We start from the raw sequence: 18,152 nt of genomic DNA on the forward strand, positions 1-18,152 counted from the left end.
TGTCTGACTTCAGAGGGGATTTTTATTAAAATCTAGTTTGACTTAATAGATTTTTTTTTTTGTGTACGGCTTTGTTACGGTCATTAGGGGAAAATTCCTGGAGGAGAACAGATTGTCATAAAATTTTGAAAAAAACTGGGGATACTTAATTCTGGTATTAAATTCCTTCGGAAAATTAATTCACGCTCCAGTTCATGAATGATAGCTTGCATAAAATGAAACAAAATGAAGCAGATCTCAATCCTCAGCATTTAACCTAAGTGTTCCGTCGGATATTTGAATGTGTGACTTAGGACGTTCCTTTACTGCTGCACGCTTGTGCCCTCTTGCACTTGTAGGTCAGGAATGGGGCTGAGGTAATTCGTCCTTTCATGTTTTCTCAGGATCCACCTGCTCTAACATCCATCTGCTGATGTGGGAACCTCAGGCCCTGGGGGGGGGGGGGGGGACAGGGTGCCATCTGGTTTCTGTTAAACGCAAACCCATCTTTACACTTTCATTCTCCGGTTGTCTAGAATATATGTTCGTCTATGATTACAATATGGCATGAAAGTCTTCAGGGTCCCATGATACAAAGTTACATGCTGCTGGCCTGAGGATATGTGAGTCAGGATGAATAGATTATCACCAGGTCACCCACCTGCAGCTGAAGAATTGCTGCTGCAATCTTTTTTCCCCCGATCTGCCTGCTTCCTTGCATCGGAATGAGCAGTCTTTGAGAAGCTCACCTCCCCGGGAGCAGAATGAAATTCCTGATTCCTTAGGCTTCAGGGAGGGACTGCACAGAAAGGGCTAGAATTACACCGACTCCCCAGACAGCCTGAGCCACCTGGACTGGTCCAGTGTGAAGGGTGCTGTGAGCATTCCAGTGGCTGCTTAAAGTCTGCAAATATCAAAATTGCTGCACTGCTGATTGTAGTGTCAGAGTTTTGACATTTTAACTGGCAGATAACTGTCTATGGTACTGGCAAGGGCACAGTGCATATGGAGACTGGAACTGGATCACGTGTCTCTATCACACACTGATGTTGGTGCAAATGAATTTGTAATTCCAAATTGTGGCGTGAGACTGTGCGATTTCCTGCCACTTAACTGGTTTTCAGTACATGACCATGGAAAATACCAAAAAAACCACCATAATTGATGTTATCTGGAAAGTTAAACAAAAGTTAAACACTTTTTTGACTACATCTACCAAATATGTGCTGGCCATCAGAATGTCACTACATTTTCTTGATTAATTAATTGAGCAATTGACGGCTGAAGTGTACCACTTGGTAGCTTCAGTGTGGCATAATTGGCATCCTTCAGTGCTTTCTAGTGCCGTCACTGTCCTTTTGAATACGCAGTGTTGCCATTGTGCTGTAGCAATGCTATAGATTCTACATGGCACGATACAGGCTGCTCTGGAAAGATTTGCTGCATCACGGTAATGAGATGATGTTTATCGTGGCAGTGATGGAAGTCAGCTATTTTTATTGTGAGATACCTATGTGTTAGACAGATCCTACTGTGTCTTTTTTCGCCAAAGGAAGAGGTGATGTAATGTGTACCCTGTTCCCAAGCTGCCACCGCATTATCTCACTCCCCCCTGCATTCTTTGCCAGTCTGATTAATGCCTGCCATGACAACTCTTTTCAAAGTAACAGCGCAGTCATCTCCAGCACAGGCAAAACAGGTTGTCTACCCAGTAAAACTAATGAGTAAATACATTAGCATTTTTGACATCATGGCCAATACAGTGTCAGCATTGCTTTTACTTTGAAAGACAGCGGGGGTACGTGCTAATTTAATTTGGAAGGTTCTTTGTCCTAATGCCACATGATCAAGGAAGGTTTATGTGGGGCTTAAGCAGTGTGCAGTCTAGTATGTCTCATGTCTCTATATCAGTCCTTTAATTCTTTTGCTTTTTTTTCCTGCACAGTTTCCCTCACTTCATAATCGTATTTTTTTCATTCTGTTATTTACTTTGGGGAGATATAATGTCAAGTGAAAGAGAAACACGTCGAAGGGGAGGGTGGATTTTCCGATGTTTACGGCAGGCAAAAAAAAAAACAGGCAAGGTGCTTAGAAACATCTCTGACAGCCCGAAAAACTGCCCTGACATTTCAGTTTGGGCTGCTGCTGGTCATGTTTCCTTTGAGTATTAAATTCAGGAGAGGAAATGTAAATTGTAGACGTCAAACTGGGGATATGAGCTGCGATGCCCTGTTTCTAAGGCACCTTGGAGTGTGGTGAACCTACCAACTCCCAGCAGGTTTGATACCGGTTATCGAAGAGTGCATCTAATTGCAGCGAAATGGAGACTTGCTGTGTGGATGGTGACAGTATGTAATTCAATTGGATCCAATCACATGGATATTTCAGTATTTCCTTCCTTCAGGGCTCATCCCAACCTATTTTCCCGAGGAGTGCGTGCCTCTGATGCCTTAGCCCCTTCACCCCAGGTGTCCACAGCATTCGCACCCACCACCGTGGCTCCATAATGCAGATGAACGCAATACTTTAATGCAATAATCAAAGCCCACCGACGTAGCGGCTTCGCCGTCGCTGCTCTGCTCCTAAGGGCCCTACTGCAGTGCCCCACCCTCCCCTGCACTTTTATCCAAAACACTGAAAGCTGCAGAGTCCTGCATCAAAGCTGCAATTTAATGTGAAGCTCTTTAATATCCAGTCCAAGTCTGCAGTGATCCAGCAGCTCGGAGACACCGAGTGGGATGAAAAAAGAGAGGAATAGAATCGTGGTTTTGTTTATTTATTTATATTCAGTTTCTTATCCAAATCTTCTCATCCGGCGTTTGAACTAAGATGAAGTCGCAGAAATGAAAAAAAAGGATTCTCTTTAAAGTTCACTGCTCATTTTAAAGTAGGTAATGTTTGCAGTTAAAAGAGTGTGACAGAAAGGATCCAGTGCAGAGTAACAGCTATTACAGTGGAAGAACGGCTGCTTTTGCACAGTGAAGCTCCAGTTGTAGCAGTAGCACAGTTGTTATGTGCAATAATAGCTAAGACTTCTTATTAGGATCTTTGGACAGTAATCAGCGTCATTGCATTTCTTATACCTTTTTACGTTATTGAATCGTCTCACAATCAGAGGTCTGTAAAATGGTTATGCATTTATTTATTTACACTATCGCATTTCTAATGCCATTCAGATTCTAAATGCATTTTAAACAGCATTTTTACAGCAATGCACGCTTTACCAAAAAGATTATATTTCTCATTAGGGGTAATAAAACAAGACACAATCAGTTCTAAAGTTAATTCCATGTTTTAAAATGAAGACGGCAGCGTTCCGTTAATAGATTCTTTTTACTTATTATAGTGTGAATATATCCTGTTACTACCAATTATCATTAAGTGCAGCATAATTCTTTGTATTCCTTCTATATTTATGTATACATGCTTGATAATTATTGAAGCATCATATTCAGTAGTTCTGACTTAAATTTAGCAGTGAAGCATTCAGTAAAAATAATTCATTAGCCGGAGCCGGTGGAAGACTACGTAAGCAACCTAGGCAGCCGTCTATGTCACCTGTCAGGCTGACTGGCGCTGTCTGTACCCTACTCTATCCTGTACAAAGGCGTTTTTTAAGAATTAAACTTCATCCATGTGTGGTTTCAATCTCTGTGCAGAGCACCGGTATGTACCAGTAGTGCCATTTCACCTAAGTGATTCTGGTAACAGAACACCCAGGAGATACACACGTCAGCCCCGGGGGGTGGGGCGGGGGGACATACGGGCCGTGATAGATGAGACGAGATCAAATCACCCGCTGAGCCGCCAGGCAACATTCAATTCTTTTTCGGAATGAGGCTCTCGCGTGACGCGACGTAGCTGTACTTACTATTCCCCATTCGTACTCAATTCCCAAACATGATAGTCTAGTGTTTTTAGTCACTCTGGATTTTTGAAACAGAAATATGATTTTATACTCCATAAAAAGTTAGTATAACAGTAACATTCCTCATGCTGAATCACCGTCTTCTTTAGACACATGTCTCTTCTAGTTCAGGATTAATTGCTACCAAATGTTCCATCTGCTTGTGCTTCAATCGGTTCCTGAGCCCTGTGAGATCATATACCTTCACGGAGGTGAAATTGCCTCTTTAACTGCCCCCCCCCAAGTGATGGGATAACACCGATATAGTAGGTGACCTTGCTGGCCCTGTGCTACTTGGTGTACCCAGAGGACTGGGTCTCTGTCCAGGGCCCCCTGCTGGCCATGATGGGAAGAGAAGGTTCATCACCAGTCAGGCCACTGCATGCTGCTTTGTGAGGAACGGGCCTGTATAGGTGCACTAATGGTGTTTTCTTGCACCTGGCTGAATGGCGTCCTTTGGTTCGGGATCAAGCACCTGGATCCTTAAGATAGCTCAAGATCACCACCCCCCTATAGTGGGGGGGCATGGTATTATACATAGCTTTTGGGTCGCAAAATCCACCAAAGAAGATGGAAACAACCTCCTGGAAACTCTCCGTGAATTGGTTAAACATGATAAGGAGACTGGCGTGGGTCCCACGGAAAAAGAAATGGCGCGAGCCCCCAAAAGGCCTATCGTCCAGAACAAGTTTCAGATTAAGCTTGTGGACACATACTCCCTTGTAGTTTGTGGTACACCCATCCTGATATTTAGTATTTCACTTTCCTTTTAACCTTTGGAATTTGTTCACGTTTTGAATGCATAACAGAAGAATTAATCTTAGTATATCAGCGCATGTGTTACACATTGTATATACTGCAGGAAAAAATTTAAATTATTCGCTCAAATACATATAGGTCGCTGACACAGATTAATAGCTGTATGGTAAATTAATGCTCTGTAGCGGTGTGTTAATTGGACATACCACTGAAATCTCCTCCCCCATGCTGAGAAAGAGCCTTTTAGATGTCCGTTTATCTTTTATGAAAGATCCTGTTTCTATGCCACATGAATATCTACGTTTCGCTACGCTCTTTTTTTTTTGCTTTGCCTCACCTTTTAACTCATGTTATATTTAAAATACCGAGTAGCCCTCTGCCTAGATAATTGAGAAATAAATTGATTCGACTGAAAAGGATAAATACAGTATGCCAGAAATTGCCACGCCTCTCTCTTTATCATCATATTTGCGCCATTACTATTGCGTAATTCGACGGTTATAAATAATAATTAAAATCGGGACACATGATTGATCCCCCTGTTAATATTTCGTAATTCCGGCTTCAAAGGCGCACCTTTTGTAACAATTAGCGAATAATGAATGTATGGGTCTCTCACCCTACTGGAGAAATTCAAGTTTGAGTGCATTAAAAGAGTAATTAGTATGCATTAATTCCGTTCCAGTCGCTGTACAACTCTGCCTCAGGTTTTGCCTTTGACTCGGTTTTCAGAGTCTCGGTGGGTGATGCTGTATTTCACCGCAAACGAAAAAACACCGAGCTTCTGATCCTCATACTTTGACAAAGGAATCAGTGAACGCATGGCAGGGGAAAAAATATATAATTTGCCCCTGGAATGAATGGGAGTTGCCCCCTATCTGATTCCCAAAGCTGGGCGATAAACGGGTGAAGGAGCGCATGCAGAACAAATGAACAGCGCTTCCTTTCAATGGGAGCAGAAGTGTTAAGACGCAGCAGTGACACCCTCCTGGAAAGAGCAGCAGTCGTATGCACCCACAGAAAGCACAAAATAACTATTGTGGGGGGCAAATGATCGATATTACAACTGTTACCACGGAATACATTCAAAAGAAACAGATGCGATTTTTCCCCCCACATACGGTGCAGCTGGTCCGGCTCCGCTGGGGTGCCGTTAGGATTGCTGTCGCTTGTGACTCGTTTCACTTTAACCACTGTCACTAGTTCTTTTTAAACACTTCGGAATCCTGCACGGCTGTGGGAAGGAATATCGCTGCTGCGCAACCCGGGAATGCCATGTGTCGGGAAGCGGCATAGAGGCGCATTGTGGTGCCTTTTCCACCGGGGACAGGTGGTGCTGTGCGCGCCGGCGGGGGGGAGAGAGGGCTGAGGACATACAACCCCAGAGACAGTTGTCTTAAGGATGTCACCCCGGCATACGGGGATCTGTTCGGGAAAGAGACAGGTGCGATAGTGACGAGGAGTAGTTTACAAAAGGCACGAGTGGTCGAGGCGACTGTGGAATTGGGATTGACGAGGACCCGAAAAAAAAACCCCGTCTTTGAATCGGCGTGCTGGATTCTAGCATAGGGGACGCAAGGAGATAAGAGCAGCCGAAAGCCGGGCGCACCTTTTCCGAGGCAGTCAGTGGTAAGTAAGAGAAACTGTCCGCCGAAAAGGCATGAAACGCGGTGGATCCTGCGAAGGGGTGAATTTAGCGCCTGGCGCAGAGGCGCTGGGGTCGGTGCTGCTGTCAAAGCATTCATTTATTAAGGATCGTTTATTAAGACGCAGGCTGCTAAGGTCTGGCTGGCTTAACGTGTGTTTTTTTATGTGCCAGCTTTGTGTTTCTCTATTGCTTAATGTCAGTCCCTGTCCTAATATATTATGTCCTATTAGCCTCATATTGTTTCTATAAATCTTTTGTTCACTTGAGGCTGTAACGTGCGCAGTTTTCTGAATTATTTACTTGTAGCAGCTCTGTCTGATGCCGTATAATTGTTGGCAGCCGTTCACTGAATTGCCCACCAGTCCTTCCACGTTTGAAATAATTAAATGAACACTGATATAATTGTTATTCTGCGTAATCGTAAAACGTCCACTCTGGATTGGACATTTTTTAATACACGTTGATGATAATAGATAGTAGTGATATGATTGACAGTGCACATACTTATTTTAAATCTGTTTCCAAAAGCAAAACGAATATAAAAAGTTTAAACTCATTGTATGTAATTTTGGAATTTGTAAAAATATTGTTTTTAAAATTATTGTTACTCTTGTTACTATTATCATTGCAATCGGCATTATTATTATTGTCATCATCATCATCATCATCATCATTGTTTTTACTGCTGTTCGTGTTTTCCTATGTGTTTTATGTTAATCTGCTAAAACATTAAAATGTGATTAGCGAGGTGGCCATTGCAGGGGCAAATGAGTTAGACTGAGAACCAAAAGCCTCCCGTCTGGGGTCCCTGGGTAGGCGGCGCTCAGCCGCCTTTGACGAAGGTCCGTGAGCCGTGTTGCTTCAGTAAAACCCACAGCCGCGTCGACAGGCAAACAGTGTGAAACTGTACATTCTGCATTTCGGAGGAGAGAAAGAGCACAAGAGAGGCAGGCGCCCTTAACCCTTTCGGGGGCCCTGACAGCGTTGCATAACGCCGGTGCGCCTCGAAGACTCTTTCGACGATCCAAGGGCAGCTGGATCGAGGCGTTGTGTGCCAGGCAAATCAGCCCGACCGCTACGCTTTCACTCGCAATCTCAGGTGCTATCGCTGTGATGCGTCATCGGAGGGGGGGGGGGATTGGGGTGTAGCCCGTATCGGGGCTGCTTTGCCCGCTCTGCCCAGCCATTCGTGGCGTGGTCTCGCTGGTGTATGAGCATAGTAAGCCCCCCCTTCACGGCCAGGATCTGCCCTCCTGCAGCTCCTTTACAGTCAAGTGTGCTGGCGGGATAGTCTTGGAGTTAAATTTACTTTTCTTATGGGGGTACGTGTTGAATCGCTGGTTTTCGAGTCCAAAATCCCCCGCCCCGCCCCTTCGTATTTTTTTTGGAGCAGCGCCTTTTGTTGTGGCTCCGTTTCAGATTCAAATAGCCACCGAGCTGCCTTTTGTTGGTGCGTGAGGTTTGTGCACTGGAAAGGCAGAGAAGTAAGCGAAGTCCCCAAGGGTCAGGGCATGGCGATGGGGCGCGAGGTTGCCGTCCGAGACGAAAGGGGGCAAGGCGCGGGAGCGCTCCTGTGCTGAGGTGCAGCATGGGGGCGCAGCGGCCCCACCCTTCACTATTTGTGTCAGTCCAGCTAGAAACTAGCTCTTTAATTGTAACACTTACATGGTCTTCCTTCCCTCTGCTACAAACTGCGTTTGCTCTGATGCTTGCTTTTTCCGGTTCTGTTACAATACGCCGGCCTGTAGAACAGAGCGGCACATGGAGCTGGTGATTCATAGCCTGTATTTCTTTCGTGGGGCACTAGGGAGTTTTTGTCCTGCAGCATTTTCGCTCCTAATGTGCCCAACTTCCTCTAGTAAACTCCTCAAGCGATTATACAAGCGATATCATAAGGAACAAATTAGGTGAGAAACCTAAGGAAATACCTTCTTGCCAGACCGACACAGTAAGCGCTCTTTCTGCACTCTCTCTCTCTCCAGTTAATTTCTTCTGAGCTGGGGAGTATTTTTACAGGGATGTGGAACCGAACCGGCCGCCAGCCCAGCTACCCCTTTGCAACGTCACCTTTTTTACGAGGTCCTGCTGTATTTGTCCCGTGATTTTTCTCAGCTTTGCCATATTTTCTTATTCTTTACAAAACTGCTTAACAAACTGCTCACTGGAGCCCAGCTAATCCGCAGAAAGCCAAGCGCAGTGATTTATTATAAAGTTACTTAACTTGGGGGGGGGGGGGGGGGGTGTGAGTTCTGAAACTTCCCTTAACGTGTTAGGCCAGTGAATCCCTGCTGGTTTTATTGTGGTATCTGGAATTCTGGAACATAATGGAGGGGATATGTGTGTGTGATCGTCTGTGTGTGTGTGAGTGTGAGCAGGGCAAGACAGCAAACTGGAGTTAGTCTGAGCTCTGACCTGAACAGAAGCTTGATGTGACAGTGCAACAGCCGTGTGGCACCAGTTCGACAAATGTTGAATCCACTGTACTTAAGGAACAGGTGTCCCGATGGCAGCGGGTGGGGGGTGGGGTTTGGGGGGGTCGTACTTAATCCCTCTCCAACATTTTATGTCGCCACAAGTGGCTCACACAGGGCAGAGCGGCAGCTTTAAACCAGACCTGCAGGTGTTCTGCCTAGCCTGTGGGGTCAGGCCGGTTCCCCCCAAACTGCTCACCCACACTTTTTTGGGTTGCTGCCCCTGCCCCTGCACCCCTCCCAGCTTGTGTGGGCTCTCCGATGGCTGCTGGAAGGACTAAATTGTCCTTGGAGGTGTCCTGAGGGGTGTTATACATACAAACAGGCACATAGACGAACCCAGTGCGGGCCAGGCTCTGCTGTGGGGTATGGGGCTTACGGCCAGTCATTGTTGCTGAGTGCCCCCCCCCCCCCTCCATGTTCCTGTTTCCCCAACATGTAACAAGTCAGGTCCTCCCCCCAGGGATTAATGGCACTCTCAACTTGTACCCTCGACTTCTCACCCATTTTTACGCTCTCTCTGGGCAGTGGCACCTACCACAGGACTAAATCACGAACACTAAACGAGAACCCTTCAAAGACAGCAGCTGCGCAGCCGGCTAGCACGGCCGTGACGGGGCTGCCCTCGCCTCGCCGGCTCCTTTATCGCCTCGCCGCCTTTGAGTCCGCTGTACGTTTTTATGGCGCGATTAGAGTCACTTTCTGATCCTTTGTTCACAATATGATAAGTCGCAGAAGAACAGCCACCAACTGAGCGGCCCTGTATAAAATCAACACATTAGTCCGCCGTGTTAAGATTAGAGAACTCATCCTTTTGCAGAAGTACCCCCCCCCCCAACTAATATAGCTGCTTGTTGCTGGAAACTCTGTCAGTCATGTTACGTTAAAACAAAAGGCGAAAAAAGGTGCCAGACGCCCTGAGATGCATTGCAACACCTGCGTCCTAGATGTGAATGAACAGACAGGGCGAGAGCTGGTGCTTTTTTGCAGCTGAGGAGAGCAGAGATGCATCTCGCGGTGGCTGTGTGTTAACGAGTGGGGGGGCTAATGAGGGGCCCTCCACGAGGAGCTGAGCTGGCCCCGTTGGCCGGCACGGCGACCGGAGCCCCTGACCTAGCTGGCGCTGTTGTCTTGCGTTACCTGTTTCTAAGTGGCCATCGAACAGCAGTAGCCTTAGAGGTGACTGGCTTTCTGGGGGGAGGCAGGGGGGATTGTGGAGAATTCCCACACGGGGCTGGGGGCCTGTTTAACGGCACCATCATGGACACCTCGTCCATCACTGGTCCCCATCACTCTATTTCCCGCCAGTCCTGCCATCAGTAAAACGAATAAGGGATTTGTCACTGTGTCTGCACTCAGGCTCGTTTAACTCGCGCTCGCTTTAAACTCCAGGGCGATTCAAAAGGCTTGCTGCATTCCGTGACCGCGGCGGGGGCGGCCATGCGTGAGAGAGATGCTGGGAGCCGGAATCCAGCATGGAAAAAAATGAGGGCCGCTAGGGGTGCGTGCACTGGGAGGACAGGAAGGAGGGATGGGAAGCTCTCTATAGGGATGGCAAAGTCCCTGGACGAGCCCCCAGGGCTCTGGCTGTAAATGCATATATCTGTAAGTCATCCTGGAGGAAACGCACTCCCAGGAGGAGCATCGACGTGACATTCGAGCCAGTCAGAGGTCTGAGGTCAGAGGTCAAAGGGCAGGCAGGTGGAGGGGGGGTTTATGGTGTCAAAGTTTTCTGGAGGTGATGCTCGCTGACAAGTTCCTGGGTGAGGATTTAAACCAACGACAACTGAGAGCCACATTCTACCGTCGCTGGGAAACGGAGAAGAAACAAAAAAAAAAGCAAATTTATTGGGATCTCGTTAAAAGAATGGCTGGGGGGCCTCTGAGATTGCCGTGTGGATGAAAACGTGACGCTTTTCACACCAGCACCTGGTTTAATAAAGTGGATGTTTGGTTGAAAATAACCGAGACGGGATAAAAAATAACAATGTTAAACGATGCAGATGAGACGCGGGGAGCCCTGAGCAGACGCATCATTATTTATTTGGGAAATGCGCCCCAAAGGCTTTTTTACATGGTCATGCGTCAAGCTGCATGGCTTAAGCGGCTGATTCACGTGGTGTGTGTTACGTGGCATGTGGGACAGACAGACTGCCAGTTGTGAACCGATGATTAATACATGCAGTCATGTTGTTTTTCACACAGCTGGAACCTAACTGGCGTAGAATGAGTCTTTTGAGGGTGCGGCGTATGGAGGGGCCTCGTCTGCTAGCCTGATCCTCCCGCATGCGGGTGGGGGCACCGTCCTCCGTTAGCGGGCCATTTATTTTGCATGTAAATGCTCTTCACCCTTGCTCTGTTGGCGGGGGAATCAGAATGGGTCCCTGTCAGCATCGTTTAGAGAGCGGTGCACCGGAGTGGGTCTGACATTCGGTGCGGTCGCTGTGGATCTCTCCCCCATCCCCACCCACCCCGGCCCCCGCGGCACTGGCTTTCAGCAGCGCTCCTGCTCATGAATATTCATGCCTGTCCTCTCCTATTAATGAGCTGGTGTTTAAAACCATTAGAGCCCCAACCCCTCCACACCCCCCCACCCCGCTGGACGTTCCACTGAAATTTTAGGGACGCGGAGCCTGGCCTGAAACACCTACCGCCCCCCCCAACTCATTCTCAACTGCGACAGTCTGACCCATGAACCGTGACTCACCGCCTTCACAGAGGTAAACATGGCTACGCTGTCATTCTGCATGATAATACCTGTGTATGTCACGTGACTCTGCGAGTCTTGGTGAACATGTTGAGTTTCCACCATGCCCCCCCCCACTCCTGTCCCCCAGAAGCGCCTCCTGCTGCATTTCACCCGTTCCCTATGGGGAGCCGTAACAAATCTCCGTCCAGTCTGTTTACTTCTTGCCCGTCACTCTCCCTTTAAACAGCCACACTCCTGGTCCGTATAAACAGCATCGCTTGACCATTCTGCTTTACTTCAATTGTGACTCACTCTCTCCACGGTCATCGCCACGGCCAAACAATCCAAATCCCGTGATCTTAACTATAGCAATCTAGAGTAGAAGAAGAATCTTCACATCATCTTTTGTGCTATTTTATTAAATTCATAGCATTAGTATAATGACTTGGTTTATGATACATTTAATTAAGGTAATGAATATTTTCCGTTTATGGAAACTTTCTTAGAAAAACATGACATTATGAATTATGTAAAATCATTATATTAATATATAATTATTATTTCATGCTGTTATTCTACTCAATCAGGCAGTATTATGTGAAGAACATTCTAGTTTTTTTATGGTTTATGTTTAGATCAGGGGTGGCAAATCTTATCCGCAAAGGGCCGGTGTGTATGCGGGTTTTTGGGTAACCTTTAGGTCAGCTGTTCACACCCAGGTGTGAGGACTCTTCAGCCAATCAGTCCTCTAATTAGTAATCTAATTAGGGAGTTGCAGCGAAAACCCGCATACATAGCGGCCCTTTATGGATAAGATTGGACACCCCTGGTTTAGATGAATCCACTGTAATGTACAAACTATGTACTTAGTTTTGTACCTTTATGTAAATGAGGTTTAACACACCGAATCACTGCACAGTTGTGTTCTCTCTATTTCCATTAATTAGGGCTGATATGAACATGCAGTTGATCAAACGATAACACGCCTAAACGGTTTCCTGTAATGGTTGTAAGTACATTTAATTGCGCTTAAATGTGAGTGCATTTAGTTGCACTCGTACAGGAAAGGCATCATGTGGTTCTTCCAGCGGAGGTTTGCGTTTCCTCTGATGGGAGCGTTTCCTGACAGCCGCTTCAAAGCCAACCTGCTGATCCACGGCGATGCCACATGAGCCACTAATGACCACATCACCCTAAAGACTCTGTAGGCCAAGTAGGTTCAGGCCAAAACAGGGAGGCGGCCTGGACTCATCATTGTTGCAGCTTTAGGGATTCTTTCAGTCGCCTTTTTCCCCATATATTCCATGCTGCGTTTTGCTCTGTGTTTCCTGTTTTATTATTTAGCTGATTTATTTCTAGCAAGTCGGCTTGTGCTACAGTAAGGAAGTCTCTCTCCCTCTCTGGTGTGTTTTGTCTGCTCCGTTTAATGATACAGACAGACACGGTTGCTGGCCAGTGTTGTGGCTTTTGGTCTTGGCAGACGCCTCCTTTGAAATGTGCGTGGAGAGGCTTGTACACCATTCAGAAAGTCTGTGTTCCAGAACAGAATCTGTAATTAGTACAGTTACCTCATATGAATGAAAATATTCAGAATAAATAGTTGGAATTTTCCTTTATTTAACCAAAGCACATTACTGATAAACAAAAGACAGATTTCCATTATCTTCTAGAGATTTGATCCTAATGTAAATAAACTTCCATCATCTGCTCTAAGTAAGACTAAGATTAAATCTACCCCAACAGCTATTAGCATATGCGTCTGGAAGACTAAACCTTATGATTGAAGTCGGTTTAACTGTAGTTTTCTGCAGTGTACATATTTGGATGGATGAGAAAGTATTAAATTAGAACTGGTGGACAACGAACAATTAAATTTATATACATTTGCTCACAGAAGAATGAATGGTTTGATAAATATTTTTAGAAATGTGCAGACTGATTTATCGGCCTGCCAGAGTTCCGAGTAACGGCTAACCGTGCTTGAAATGTTATGAAAGTAATGAAATCCGTAAAAGCATTCCTTCGGGCCTGGCCGGCGATCGCCGTCGGCGTGCCCCTTCACCACGTGTCCCCATCGGCGGGACTTCTGCCGGCGAGATTTGCCTGATGGATTTGAATCGGCACAGAAGCGAAAAGGACATGCAAATGCCGGCCCCTGCAGCTGTGCAAAGCCCTTCGTTAATATAATAAGACTGCTCCATTATCCCGGACAGCCGTGCCGCGCGCTCAGACTGGGCCCAGCTCTACGCTTTTTAATGGCAGCCCGGCCTATCTTTGACTTTTATTTATTTATTTACGTGTCATTGAGCTTTTGTAACGCTGGCAATAGGGAAGTAGAAAAGCTGATTATTGTGGCAGAAATCTTCCGCTGTCTTCTTCCCCACCGGCTCGGCGTTCCGCACATTGCGATGCGTGTTCGCCGTGGCCGATAAGGGGTAATTGCTGTTGCTTCCTCCCGGAGCTCTCCCCTGGCACCGGGGCTGGAGAAATCTTCTGGGGCTCCTGTTACTCATATGGGGAGGGCCGGGGGGGGACTGCACGTCTGGAGGCTTTCACCTTGACACCAGCCAGGAAGTGACATCACCTGGATTAATCTCTCCCTGCTGCCCTCCGTTGGGGCAGTTCCAGGGGGGGTGATGGTCCCAGGAGTCTGGATCGGCCACGTCTGGATGCCACCATGGCACTTATCCTGATTAATTAGATCGAGCCTGCCAATTTGTTTCCCCGTCTGTCCTGCAGCACCTGCGTGGGTGACTGCTCTCTAGCGCCACCAGTGGTAGCGTTTGAGGTATTTAGCAGCGCTGACTTCGACTACGTCACTTATTACCTTCCCATGGGATTTTGTGACCCACTTCCTGTGGCGGCAGGAAGGCATGCAGAGCAGGCTGATGGGATGTTTACCGCTAGAACTGCACCTATTGTCAGCAGCACATCCCATTAATGAGGCCAAAACGAAACGCTTTTCAGACACGCAGTACTACTTTAGCCCAATAGCGTGGCTCTTGTAGTTCTGTTATGGGGAAACATGTGTATAACAAATATGTATAAACTTCAGCCCCTTTGGAGAGGCACCTTTGCCCTGTTAAGGTCTTGCGCCCACCATGGCATGAAATCTCACAGGAATGCTCTAAAAATTACATATCTGTGGACGTGCCTGCTAGAGATGTTGCGGTTTCTAACACAATTCGAACCCCCCTAAGTCTCTTTAAAGCTGTAATTAAATTTCTATGGCATCATACACATTAACGCTCAGTCTTGGTGAGCAAGATTTCCGATCCCACAGGATGAAACCCGTGCTAGTTTCTATCAGACTCCCCAACCTGGGTTCAAATCCCTTTTCCAGCTGTTTGGCCTGCAAAACCCAGAGCTCATCCTCCAAACACTTTGTACGAGAACATCCTTTTCAGATTTGTACTGTCCTTGTAAAGATTTCACCGTGTAAAGAGGATTCGCTGCGGTCTAAGTGGTCAGACAAACGAGAGTGCCAGTAAGTAAGAATATATTTATAATGCCATCAGAATTGACAAGTCCTGAATACTTCGCTGCCTGATGAAAATGCAAACGAACAACCGGATTCTGTTTCACATGCTCATCGTAAAGCTGATAAATATGAAGGCAGGTATATGGGTGCGCACCATGACCTCTACAGCGGGAACAGGTCACTTTTCCACGAAGAATCTGACTTTTTATTACCAGTAACTGCCACTAATCAGGCACCATGGGCTTCTGCGGTTAACATTAACGTGCACAAATGACCCATTTGGGAGCCGGGTCACCCGCTGAAGGCTAAGTGAACGGAGGAATGGTGCCGATTCCGGACAGATGCAGTTTTCGAGTAGTGCCACTGAATGAACGTCAGCAGGTTCATACTGTCAGCGCTTAGGGATTTAGGGTGACTAGCGTGCGGCTAAATATTCCAGTGTTTAAAGGAGTATACAGGCGTCATGAAGGTAAATAAACTATTACACTGAAAGAATCGCAAGATAACAAGTTTTTTTTTTCTTTTTCTCGGCTCTGTTTCGCTTGGCCATGTTGTTTGGCCAAGATATGTTCACACTAACTTGCCTGGATCCATTTATTAAATGACTTGCTGGGGGGGGGTCTTAAAATACAGATCAGGCTGCTTAACACGAAAGGCTGAGGCCCCGATTAACAGACGCCAAGGACGCATTTACGCGACACGTAGGTCTCGGAGTCTGAATCGCAACTTTGCTGTCTTTTAATAGTGTCTGTGACCCACTCATCTGAAAGGAGAATGCCAATGGCAAGACCTAGATAGTCCAGAATAGACATCCACAGGAGTCCCGCAAGAGCAGTGGAATGATTAGAGCCAATTATACATGTTCTGTCAACAAAGTCAGCCACGCAGTGCGGTGTGTAATATCGTAAAGTGCCAAGGTCAGTTTCACTTAATGAAGATCTTGAGTCCCTTCTGCATTTTTCCTGTCTCCGTTGAGTACAGAAATGGGTGGGTTGGGACATGCGAGCGTCTCGGTCCCGTGGGGGGAGTCGCACGGTGCCGAGTAGCTTGCTGGAAAGTTGTACCCCGATTTTTCTTAGCTTTCTCGCCTTCGGATTTCACGCTGATGTGGTCTTTCCTCAGAAAAGCTGATGTTTTTTTGTCAGCTAGTAGAGGTGCACGCTGTACATTTGCATTTACCTACTTAGCGTGGGTCTGAAATGACGTTCAAGCGAAGCAAATGGAGCATTACAAACATACATCCTGTCCAGGAGTCAACTAGGTGCAAATGCAACTAGACTGAGCTTCCAGTGAGTGTCCAGGTACAAGAACGGATTTAGATTTAAATTGTGGTTTTTGTCCCCCAAGGGGCAATTTTGGTTTGCAGGCACTAGTCAACACAACCAACACATGTATAATAACATATATAAAAGCTATATAAAAAAAACACAACATAAATACGTGACATCATATTGAAATTACAATTAAGTAAAAATGGATACATTCTCTCAAAATGTACATAATCAAAACCTACAACTTGTTCAAAAACCCAACAGTGTGAGCAGCATCAGAGCAGGAGCAAAAGAACAAATCAAGAACCTAATAAGACTATTTAAGGACCAGAAACGCAACATAAGAACATTTAGGGGCGTAAAGAGGCATCAGGCTAGTACAGGAATTCATGGAACAGGCGGTTCTTAAGGAGGGAGTTTGATGAGTGTATGTGGTTCAGTCGCTCATTACTCTGTGGATTGGGATGTGATTCGAACAGAGTGGAGAGAGGGAGATGATAGCCAACCGTCCTGCATGCGGCTGTGGTGTGGAAACCTAGGATTGGGGGAAATGGTTTCCCAGTCTGAAATGACATGCCGATCGCTGGGCTCTGAATCACGGCAAGCCGCGAGCGACAGGAAGTGATGCGACTGGCTCACGTTCATCTCGTTTGAGGAACACAGGTGGGATGAGGGGGGGGCGGCGAGACGGCGGGCCCTGTCAGTGGCACGTCGCTCCCATGCATCTCCGGATGAGGCGGGCCGGTACCCCGGCTGTGTGACAAATGTGTTGGCGTGCCGACGGTGGTTTGTGGCTCTCCTGGGCGGCATGATGGGGGCTGGCAGCCGGCACGGCGCAGACTGGCCCCCGAGACATGCGTTTGTTAATTAACCAAAAAATTACATCAATTCACTGGTGTGATAAACAGGACTGAGGCAAACGAATCTCTCAGCAGAGTTAAGAAGGCCGTCATTTTCTCAGCTGAGATGCAGATCCTAGCTGTACTGTATCCTACCGCTAGCTGGGGAGGTCCGGCACCCGTTACACCAAATACAGGCCGTAATAACTCATCAATACCGTGATTTATTGCTCCTGTCCGTTTGTAATAGCGAAATTTCCTTTGAATGGCTGGTCTTGAACTATACATGGCCCATATCGGCTGGATTACAGAAAAGTGTGCGGGAGTCGGGACATTACTCATGTAAATGACGTAGCTCTGCTGTCGGAGACTGAGCTCGGGATAAACCTGGAACAGCTGCCTTAAAATAAAGCTGGAAAATCGACTCGTCAGGATAAATAAACCCGGTGTGGGTCCCGAACGGAGATCGTATTCAGCACCGGTGGATGTAATCAGGACTCTTTCCTGCTGGAGAATGTGTGCTGCTCGAGTCGCCTCTCAGTTCCCATGAAGGGAGCGCAATCAGAGGCTGATATTTTGATAATATGATCCCCACACCGCTGCCCACGTAATGCCACCCACCTCCCTGCACCCAGGCCCAGGGCACATCCTGATTTTGCTGAGTTCGCCGTACCCCTGGGGCCAACAAGGGAGGGGCTTGCATTTCACTTTATCCAATCACAGCCTGCATGCTATGACATCACCACATTAATTAAAACCAGTGATAACCGTTAAGCAACAAGGTCTACCGATTTCCTAAAGTACCTGTTTTATCGTGTCTGCCTTTAGTTAAGGGACATGTCATTAACATTACTTGCAAAGGCTGTACGGGGCAATGTAAGGGTGCGTCTTTATTTCATGATGATGATTATATATATATTAGCCACAAAATTTATAAAAACAAGTCTTGAACCAGCACCCTTGTGATCACAAGCATAGAGGCTCAGCCTGCTGAGACACACACTGCCTCAGGGTTGTGTACTAGATGGCTGGAAGCCTTAAGTTTAAAAATAAAAAACAAAACAGACTGATGTGGTGATGTCATACAACGAAGACTGTGATTGATTAA

The 18,152-nt window shown here is 46.7% G+C and overlaps 1 protein-coding gene across 2 annotated transcripts in view; it reads left to right on the top strand.

Moving 5' to 3' along the window:
- sema6bb (sema domain, transmembrane domain (TM), and cytoplasmic domain, (semaphorin) 6Bb) overlaps window positions 1–18,152 on the top strand; it is a 73,531-nt gene that overhangs the window by 4,139 nt on the left and 51,240 nt on the right. Inside the window, exon 1 of one of the 2 annotated variants that reach the window (XM_048976323.1) lies at window positions 5,457–6,274. The exons of the other annotated variant lie outside the window; for it this stretch is intronic. The gene's annotated coding sequence lies outside the window, so the exon portion shown is untranslated. Of the gene's footprint in view, window positions 1–5,456; window positions 6,275–18,152 lie in introns of those variants that run through there. 2 annotated transcript variants of the gene reach the window in all.

Source organism: Brienomyrus brachyistius, chromosome 15, assembly GCF_023856365.1.
Source record: "Brienomyrus brachyistius isolate T26 chromosome 15, BBRACH_0.4, whole genome shotgun sequence".
Classification (NCBI taxonomy): Eukaryota; Metazoa; Chordata; class Actinopteri; order Osteoglossiformes; family Mormyridae; genus Brienomyrus; species Brienomyrus brachyistius.